Here is an 11148-nt window from a genome sequence, read left to right as displayed (position 1 = left end):
CCTCTGTGTTTTGCTTGTTTCTATTACAAACAGGAATTCCAGACATTTTATAAGCATGAAATCAACTATTATTTAACTAAATTAAGTAAACACTGGTTTTCATAGAATATACTGATAACTTACTTACCCCACAGAGAATCAAGAAAATAGACAAACATCTCTGGCGGTGCTCCTGAGCCAAATTGTGTCCCCTAAATCAGTGGCTTCTAACGAGAGGTACTAGGACCCCTGGGGGTACTTAGCCTATCCACAGAAAGGGAAACTACTACCCACACCGATGAACAATATATTTTGTTTGCCTAAAACTTAGGATTTGTGAGGTTTCATGACAATTTGATTAATATTAGATCATATTTGCATGTGACCCAACATTACATCCATGGAGTATCTTTATCTACTAACAAAAAGGCGCTAGAGTTTTAGCGTTTGTTGATTTTCTCTTGAAAGAAATCAACACAGCGACAATTGTGGCAAGTGAAACAAATTTAAAAAACATTTGGCTGGAGGAATGGGAGGAATGAATATACATGCATCATGATCTGCATGTCATTGTGTCAGTAAGGGAAAACTGCATGAAAGCTTCTTTACTCTTCAGACACACTTTCCCTCCCTTCCTTACACACTCTGTCTCCCTCCCTCTAATAAACACACACACACCACTCCCCCCCCCACACACACACAACAATGACATTACTCAACTCCAACTTTTAAACCATTAAGCAACAAACGGAATTTAAGGAGCACAAGAAACACATTTATTTGTTATATAGTTTAGGCTTACATTAGGCCTACAGTGCATTCGGAAAGTATTCAGACCCCTTGACCTTTTCCACATTTTGCTACGTTACAGCCTTATTCTAAAATTGATCAAATGTATTTTCCCTCATCAATCTAAACACAATACCCCATAATGACAAAGCAAAAACAAAATATAACATTTCCATACGTACTCAGACCCTTTACTCAGTACTTTGTTGAAGCACCTTTGGCAGCGATTACAGCCTCAAGTCTTCTTGGGTATGACGCTACAAGCTTGGCACACCTGTATTTGGGGAGTTTCTCCCATTCTTCTCTGCAGATCCTCTTAAGCTCTGTCAGGTTGGATGGGGAGCGTCGCTGCACAACTTTTTTGAGGTCTCTCCAGAGATGTTTGTTCGGGTTCAAGTCCGGGCTCTGACTGGGGCACTGAAGGACATCCGGAAGCCACTCCTGCGTTGTCTTGGCTGTGTGCTTAGGATCGTTGTCCTGTTGGAAGGTGAACCTTCACCCCGCTCTGGAGCAGGTTTTCATCAAGGATCTCTCTGTACTTTGCTCCATTCATCTTTCCCTCGATCCTGACAAGTCTCCCAGTCCCTGCTGCTGAAAACATCCCCACAGCATGATGCTGCCACCACCATGCTTCACCGTAGGGATGGTGCCAGGTTAACCTCCAGACGTGACACTGGGCATTCAGGCCAAAGAGTTCAATCTTGGTTTCATCAGACCAGAGGATCTTGTTTTTCACCTTTAGGTGCCTTTTGACAAACTCCAAGCGGGCTGTCATGTGCCTTTTACTGAGGAGTGGCTTCCGTCTGGCCATTCTACCATAAAGGCCTGACTGGTGAAGCGCTGCAGAGATGGTTGTCCTTCTGGAAGGTTCTCCCATCGCCACAGAGGAACTCTGGAGCTCTGTCTGAGTGACCATCAGGTTCTTGGTCACCTCCCTGACCAAAACCCTTCTCCACCGATTGCTCAGTTTGGCCGGGCGGCCAGCTCTAGGAAGAGTTTTGGTGGTTCCAAACTTCTTCCATTTAAGAATGATGGAGGTCACTGTGTTCTTGGGGACCTTCAATGCTGCAGACATTTTTTCGTACCCTACCCCAGATCTGTGTCAGAGCTCTACGCACAATTCCTTCGACCTCGTGGCTTGGTTTTTGCTCTAATATGCACTGTCAACTGTGGGACCTTATATAGACAGGTGTGTGCCTTTCCAAATCATATCCAATCAATTGAATTTACCACAGGTGGACTCCAGTCAAGTTGTAGAAACATCTCAAGGATGATCAATGGAAACAGGATGCACCCGAGCTCAATTTCGAGTTTCATAGCAAAGGGTATGAATGCTTATGTAAATAAGGTATTTCTGTTTTCTAAAATCTTTTTTTTGCGTTGTCATTATCAGTATTGTAAAATAATGTATTTAATCAATTTGAGAATAAGGCTGTAATGTAATTTTTGGGGGGAAAAAGTCAAGGGGTCTGAATACTTTCCAAATGCACTGTATATGAATCCTACCTTTGAAGCACATCTCATGACTAGCAGACACTTTTCCTTTCTTCCTGTGTCAATCCACAAGTTACCAGGTTGTTAGCTAGGTAACATGACTGAACAACGCTATTTGTTATTAAACCCATAATTATCTACCTGGGATTAGTTTAAAACGGCCCGCACCATGGTTTGTGAAATGTTCAAAAATGCGTGCGAATGCCGATAGATATATAAAAAGTAATCTCCGGTATTATGGGTCATATTTTTGTCATATGGGTCATATTCTTTTAACCGTTTAGACTAGAGACAAGCCATCTTCTTTGCTGTAAAGCTGGAAGCTGTCACCGGCGTCGTAAGGAGTGGACCAAAATGCAGCGGGTATATTGATCATCTTCTTTACTTTATTAAAGAAAACACTTAAACAAAACAAACGACGAAAACAGTCCAGTAAGGTGCACAGACGAAACCGGAAACAACCACCCACAAACACAAGTGAAAAACGAACACACTTAAATCTGGTCTCCAATTAGAGACAACGACAACCAGCTGCCTCTAATTGGAGGTCATTGAAAAACACAACATAGAAATAGAAAACTAGAATAAACATAGAAATAGAAAATATAGAACATAAATCAAAAACCCCGAAACAAACAAAACAAACACCCCCTGCCACGCCCTGACCAAACTACAATGACAATTAACCCCTTTTACTGGTAAGGACGTGACAGAAGCATGGCTGTCGTGAAGTGGTGCTCCATTGTCCTTCTCTGACACTCAGAGGCTGCATGACAGTGAACTTGCAAAGTCTACTCAGATTGGCCTGTGGTCTTGGCTAAAAGAGGCGATGAAATTATACAATGTATCAACATTGCTTGCTTTGCTCGCTGCTCCAATGTAACACATGTACAAATCTAACAACAGAAGAGTCAGCAGGGTCTGGGTCTGCATCCCCGCTGCTAAATGAAATATTTTTTTAACTGACGGAGGAATAAATGCGCAAGAAGAGTGGAGGGAAGCAGGTGAGTGAGGGCTGGTAGGGAATGCGACCTGCGCATACAAGAGACCATCAAATAAAATGTTATTTGTCACATGCGCCGAATACAACAGCTTACCAACCACCAAATGTGTTCTAGAATCCATTTTAGTATTTCAAAACCAGTGAAGTTATTTTTTCTATGACCGGTACCAAGGCCCTTTGTAGGGTCATGTGAAGGTTATTTTACAATGAAATGCTTACTTACAAGCCAACAATGCAGTTTTAAGAAAAATATGTGCTAAGTAAAAAATAGATAAGTAGCAAATAATTAAAGAGCAGCCGTAAAATAACAATAGCGAGGCTATATACAGGGGGTACTGGTACAGAGTCATTGTGCGGGGGACTAGTGGCTATTGCTTAAATTCAACAGAATTTATAAACAAAACTGACTTTATAAACATTTTATAAAAGGCGCCAGGCAGGTTCTTTAGATCGGTAGGGCTAAAAAATATGAAACGGTACTAAGGTATTCAGCAATGTTTGAAGTATCGTGACGTTTTGGTACCGTGATATTACCGTGCTACCAGTATACACTGTAACACTAGTAGAGAGAAGCATGGAAGTAATGGAAAAAGGTACTTTCATAATTCTGTCAGTCCAGCCAAAGCAATCCGAATTGATCTCACCCAGAATTCAATAGAAATGTTAATGTCAGATACCATGTTTAGCACCTTCTTTATGAGCAAAAGAGGGAATAACACACATTATGTATTACTATCCATATTAACAGGCTAATACAGGATTTGTAAAGTTCACCCACCTCATGATAAGGATTTCAATAAGAATTCCGGTCCTCAGTGGAGCTGCACCTACAGGAATGGAATCAGATCAGACATATTCATTAAAAGAAAGGTGAGAGTGGGGCAGCAGGCCATCTTGCTCCTTCAATAGGGGAAGCACAGATGAATAAGGCCACATAAGCATGAAGTTACGGAGCGCTGCATCAGAGTGTGACTAGTGTGTGTGGTAAGGCAGTTTGATTGGAAGAGGTGTCTGGTCTGAACAGCTGGGGGCTGTTACCAATTCCCTAATACTACGGTTGCGTGAACACTTTAGACAGCACCATTAATTACTTAAGATATATTAAGACATTCTTACAGTAGGTTCAAACAAGGCAAGGGACCTAATTTAACCTTTATTTAAGCAGGGGTCCCAATGAAACCACGGTCTCATTTTCGAGGGAGCCGTTCATTAAAAGACCAAGTTTTTTTTGTTTCTAAACAACCACATTTCCTCAGTGAAGAGGTCTTCTAGTGGTTAGAGCGTTGGGCCAGAAACCGAAAGGTTGCTGGATCGAATCCCCGAGCTGACAAGGTAAAAATCTGTCGTTCTGCCCCTGAACAAGGCAGTTATCGTGGAGGCAGTCCCCCACACCTCTCTGATTCAGAGGGGTCGGGTTAAATGCGGAACACACATTTCAGTTGAAGGCATTCAGTTGTACAACTGACTAGGTATCCCACTTTCCCTTTCTAAGGCTTTAACGACTTACTTTGGAGCAATCCCTCCTTTAGATGGTGCTAAAAGGTGGTATTGCAGCTATTAACCCCTGACCTAAAACTTAACTCTTTGCTTGCTGTTGTAGCCTCCTGCCCTCAAGCTTCCACATTCCCATCCTCAACTACGGTTCAATCACACGCACCAGCTGGTTCTCCAAGTGAATGCTTCTCAGAAATGTTTACTCTCTATGGCCTTGACAAGCATGCATTGGTTATAGTAAACTTGAAATAATTAATACATTCCCTCAATTCACTTTTAGTGATGCTTCCGTTCAAGGACGAATATTGTAGTAATATTGTAGTAATTATTATTAGTAATCTTCTTAAATTGCTTTATTTATCTGTGACTAAATTTCAGTGAACAGACATTTTTATAGACCACTATCTAATCTCAAATATCAATGTACCTCACAAGCTGTCCATCTCAATCAGAGAAAGGCACTCAGCAACATTATATTCCATTTTGTAATGGAGCGATTTCCGCTACCAGCTGTGCTGTTTCTCCCTGTAGCCTGCGCAGCACAGTGGTAAGTTTCTCGAAACCAAGTGAAATCGCAAAAAAATGTCTGGACCCTTCTATAACATGCCATTTACATGAAAATTAGATTTGGTTTAAATATAGTGAACCAAACCAACACCACACAAACCAGCAACTTGAGAGACAGCAACAGCTACACTCCCATTATTAAAGACACCTCCTATATATTAAGGATTATAACTCAATCACAACCATACCTGTATTCTGCTTCTGTTGGTGCTTGTCTATTCATTTCTTCACCACACTTTTGAAAGACTAACTCAAATATAACTATGAGTAATATCATTGAATGTTTTTTTTGGTAATTAGTCGTTAAATAATGCTTTCTAGCTGAAAAAAACAAAACTATAATATTTATTCACCCAATTTATTGTCTTCCAACTGTGTACAGTTGTGTTTACGTGAGTTGTCAACAGTACCGTTTCTAAAAGCAATTTCTGATTGAGTCGTTTACCACGAATGTGATCTATGTAATGCGATGCTACTGGCGGCAGAGAAGTCAGGCGCAGGAGAGCGGAAACTGATTTACAACGGTTGTGTTTAATAACCATAAACCACCGTCAACAGAACAATAAAATAAATGGGTCAAACAAAACCCGGTAAATACCAGCATACCGTGCACAAGCACTACAACAATTACGGACAAAAACATGGGGGGGGGACAGAGGGTTAAATACACAACATGTAATTGATGGAATTGGAACCAGGTGTGATGGAAGACAAGACAAAACCAATGGAAAATGAAAAGTGTATTGGCGATGGCTAGAAGGTTGGCGATGTCGACTGCCGCCCGAACAAGGAGAGGGACCAACTTCGGCGGAAGTCGTGACAATCTATGCGAACATGAAAACATTGCCTTTAAATAGCTTAATTGTCCACAACCTGCGATCAGCAATTTATTAAGAGGGGCCAAGCTCTGAGCAGTTTATATCAGTATGTTATAACTCCTAAGGAAAGTATAGTTGGGGACAGTGAATTCTGTATTCTGCAAGTAACTCATTTAGCCAACTAGTTCGTAAATTGACTCTGGAGTGTCAGAGTGCACGCTCTGGGCCGTTTGTAAATTCAGAGCGTTGCCAGATTTCCTTTCGGAAATTCAGCGAGTTTCTCTCTCAGAGTGTTCAGAGCGCACACTTGATGCTCCAGCCAACAAGTAGGGTTGATATGAGCACTTTGGCCTCACAACGCCAGTAAAGCACCCAAGCTAACTGGCCAATGTTGACTAGCTTGCCAACTACTTCCAGACACAAATGATTTGTATTTTGTCAACATATCATGTCAACATATTGTGACATAGAATCAATGTGAAAAATACATTGGATTTGAAAGAAGTCATCAACAAGTACTGTTTTCATCTCATTTCAACAAGTGTTGTAAACATTTAAATTAGGGTAAAACTTCAATTTTAATACATTTACAACTTGACTAGTTTGAACACAATCATCAGAACTATGAATACGTTGAAATTGCCTAATTCCACATAGAAACATAAAAAATATTTTTAATCCTATTTTCAATATATGGTTGAAATTATGTCGAATTTCATTTTTCATTAGACAATTTATTTGACTTTGTTTCAATGTTGATATTAAAATAGTATGTTTGAATCAACGTCATTGTTTCTACGTCATGCCATCAACCTAAACAAAGAGGTATATTGAAATAAAGTGTGAAGCCACAGTCCAACGATTCCTGCCTGAACATCGTCTCCTATGAGGAGTAATGCACATCAGTGAGAACAAGTTGAAGTTGTACCCTACTTTCAATGCTTACAAAGTTGATTGAAATGAGATGAAAACAGTACTGGTTGATGACTGTTATCAAATCCAATGTATTTTCCACATTGATTCCACGTCACAATATGTTGACAAATTACATTGAAACAACGTTGATTCAACCAGTGTGTGCCCAGTGGGATCCCTATGAATATTTTACTCGCCGAGCTGGTGACTGTTTTCATGTTATCAAGAGGGATAGTGATCGTAACTGTTTTACTGGCAACAACTTAATACTTTTTTTAGCTGACGTTTACTGATACCTGTCATAACAACAGACACCATGTCGTTCGTAGAGTCCTAAAATATTATGCACTCTGGCACTCTCAAACTTAGAGTGCTCTAAACTCTGAGTTGTTGCCAGAGTGAATTTACAAACACATCCTTAATTGCAAAAGACCAGACCTATTGAGTTACCTTAATAAATTAACATTCAATGAATTAAGATGCAAATCCTATAGGCCTACACTACTCACAACAATAATACTTACTCTTCAAGCCCAGTGCAGTCAAAAATGAAATTTTCCTGTGTTTTATATATATTTCCACACTATGAGGTTGGAATTATACTGTACAATTGTCACAATTATAATGCCCTTTTAGTGTGAGAGCTGAAATGTCAGTGTGTATTGGTGGGATGGGGTTTTGGCCTGCCTGTTGACATTGGCAACAGTATATTAGTTGATAGACCAATAAGAAAGAGAGTTCCAAACTTCTGCCAATAACAGCTAGTTTTCAGTTTTCCCCTTCCCACTCAGACCACTCCCTGACAGTCCTAGCAAAATTCTTGCTTGAAAAATTGCTATTTTCTAAGAAGCTTTATGTCTATTTTTGACCATTTGAATGGAAAACAATCAAAAGGTGTTTAACTGTTACCCAGAAATGACTTGATATAAAAACATCTGCATTGGACCTTTAAACTTATTATGCATGTCTATTCATTCAATATTCCTTCTTTATGTAGTATGCTCTAGTACCTTCTAATTGAAATCTGGACTTCATAGCCAGATCCTCTGCTTTAAATTTTTTTTTATTATTCTTCCCTCTAACTTGAGACATGAAGTGGGTGCAATTAATTATCAGGTACAACATAAAACCAGCAGACCTCCAGGGAAGGATGGATTTGAATACCCCTGCTCTAAAAGTTTAGTAGTAGTATTCTACACTTTAATGTAGCAAGTATCACAGCTGTGTGCTGGAAAACCTTGGTATTGCATGGGTGAGGTTGAGCAGTGACGCTTATTTGAATTTCCTGGCCTTTTGATTATTTTCTAATAGCCTAGGTTCTGCGTGTATGTTTAACCATATTTTGAGGACGTTCATGGTAGTAAATGTTTTGATGATTCATATATAATTTATTTTACATGAAATATACTGAACAAAAATACAAATACAACATGTAAAGTGTTGGTCCCAAGTTTCAAGAGCTGAAATAAAACATCCCAGAAATGTTCCATACGCACAAAAAGCGTATTTCTCTGAAATTTTGTGCACAAATTTGTTTACATCCATATTAGAGAGCGTTTCTCCTTTGTCAAGAAAATCCATCCACCTGACAGGTGTGGCATATCAAGAAACTGATTAAACAGCATGATCAATGCACAGTTGCACCTTGTGCTAGGGACAAGGCAACCCTAAAATGTGTACTTGTGTCACACAACACAATGCTACAGATATCTCAAGTTTTGAGGGAGCGTACAATTGGCATGCTGATTGCAGGAATGTCCACCAGAGCTGTTGACAGATCATTTGATGTTAATTTCTCTACCATAAGCCACCTCCAAAATCATTTTAGAGAATTTGGCAGTATGTCCAACTGGCCTCACAACCGCAGACCACGTGTAACCACACCAGCCCAGGACATCCACATCCGGCTTCTTCACCTGCGGGATCATCTGAAACCAGCCACCCGGACAGCTGATAAAACTGAGGAGTATTTTTGTCTGTAATAAAGCCCTTTTGTTTGGAGAAAACTCATTCTGATTGGCTGGGCCTGACTCCCCAGTGGGTAGGCATATGCCCTCACAGGCTGTACCCCTGCCCAGGCATGAGAAATACATAAATTAGGGTCTAATGAATTTATTTAAATTGACTGATTTCCTCATATGAACTTTAACTCAACAAAACCATTGACATTGTTGCATGTTGTGTCTTGTTAAGTATAGTTATGAAGTGTTATACTACCTTTAATAAAAATCTTTAAAAAATAACTACTAATACATGAACAAAAAGAAGGTCATATTTCATCTGTTACCCTTACTACAGTAAGGGTGAAAGTACAGGGACTGTGAAGTGACCTCCTGGGCTGCAGACTCAGAATGTTCTCCCTGTACTTCCAATGTTGTCCACTTGGGGAAGGTAGAAAATAAACTGAACTATTATCCACCTCTTTACTGGCTTCTAATGCCACTACTGGTAAGTTATCAGAACACACAACAAATGATCTATACCAAAAACTAAATGGGAGTAAGGTCCTGTAAAATAATGGCTTTTCGTTCAGTCTTTGGGATACAGACCATGACATTACATTTTACATTTAAGTCATTTAGCAGACGCTCTTATCCAGAGCGACTTACAAATTGGTGCATTCACCTTATGATATCCAGTGGAACAACCACTTTACAATAGTGCATCTAAATCTTTTAGGGGGGGGGGTTAGAAGGATTACTTTATCCTATCCCAGGTATTCCTTAAAGAGGTGGGGTTTCAGGTGTCCTGGCGTCGTGAGGGAGCTTGTTCCACCATTGGGGTGCCAGAGCACCCCAATGGTGGAAAACCTGAGCGGGAACTGTGCTTCCTCAGAGGTAGGGAGGCGAGCAGGCCAGAGGTGGATGAACGCAGTGCCCTTGTTTGGGTGTAGGGCCTGATCAGAGCCTGAAGGTACGGAGGTGCCGTTGACACTCACCATGACACTCACTAATTTCCAATTTGATAATAATAGCCACACTTATTTCTTAAAAGATGATATCCCTGCACCTACACATTGAATACCGCATACTGACAGTTATGTACGAGTTACAGATAATGTCATTATCACTTACCTTGGTCAGTGCTGATTATCTTGCTAGAGGAAGGTTTTTGGAGGCTGCTCCTGCATCACTAGCCTACCTCCTTCACTCACTCCCTGTCAGGGAGCCCACGTGCCTTGGTGAGGAAAGAGATGGTCTCACCCTGGGGGAGCCGTGGAGATGGACTGGCAGTCTGTCATTCTATGGAGACAGGATGACAGGAGAATAGGTTAAGGTGAGTTCATGTGTTCAAGTACATCAAGCAAGACTCAAATAACCCCCTTAAAACCCATTCAGGAATTGACACCATATAGCAAGACCTCACACACACACACACACACACACACACACACACTTACCCAGCCGCCAGGCCCCACACCACACACACTGAGACGGCAGTGGAGGGCACAGCCACCCCTTCTCCCCTCCACACAAACACACGACAGCTGGGAATGGGACACTTAGCAAGTCATTGAAGGGCAGGAGATGGTATGTTCAGCTTTGGAAACTATTGCAGAACATCAAGGCTGAAGTGAGGCGCAAGGTGTGAAGTTGAAAGAGTCAAAAGGCCTCCAGTATACTATAATGCACAGGTCTTGAAGGAGGTAATACACTTTCCAGCTATGTCACCCCTACATCATCACCTTAACAGCTTGACTTTCCCCATATTGTACATGATGCCCTGACAGCTATCTTGATCTTTAACAATGTGGCACTTACAAATCTAAGACCCCATGCTCCTTGTCTCAGCACCTTATCAGATATCCACTTAGTCTAATGGAAATTTAACGGGAGAGAGTGGAATAGAATTGTATTAAGATTGAGTTGATCCATACTTTACACGAAAGATGCTAATAAATAAGGAGATAAAACTATAAAAGGCTATTTACCAAGGTTTAAATGTCATATTGTCTTTGAAAGTGAAAGTTTTACGGGAATCTGGCCTGTTGGACACATTTTTCTTGAAGGAGCACTAAATAATTATTTGTAAAATAAAAAAATATCTTTCTTTCTTTCAAACTTAGGCATGACGCCCTGGGTGGAAGTC

The 11148-nt window shown here is 40.5% G+C and overlaps 1 protein-coding gene across 1 annotated transcript in view; it reads left to right on the top strand.

Annotated features, from left to right (window-relative positions):
- The window catches only part of LOC115149537 (myosin-7-like), a 52371-nt gene that overhangs the window by 14760 nt on the left and 26463 nt on the right, over window positions 1-11148 (top strand). The window lies entirely within an intron of this gene.

Source organism: Salmo trutta, chromosome 2 (assembly GCF_901001165.1).
Source record: "Salmo trutta chromosome 2, fSalTru1.1, whole genome shotgun sequence".
Classification (NCBI taxonomy): domain Eukaryota; kingdom Metazoa; phylum Chordata; class Actinopteri; order Salmoniformes; family Salmonidae; genus Salmo; species Salmo trutta.
The sequence above is the reverse complement of the archived record's forward strand: the minus strand, read 5'-3'. Positions and strand labels throughout refer to the sequence as shown.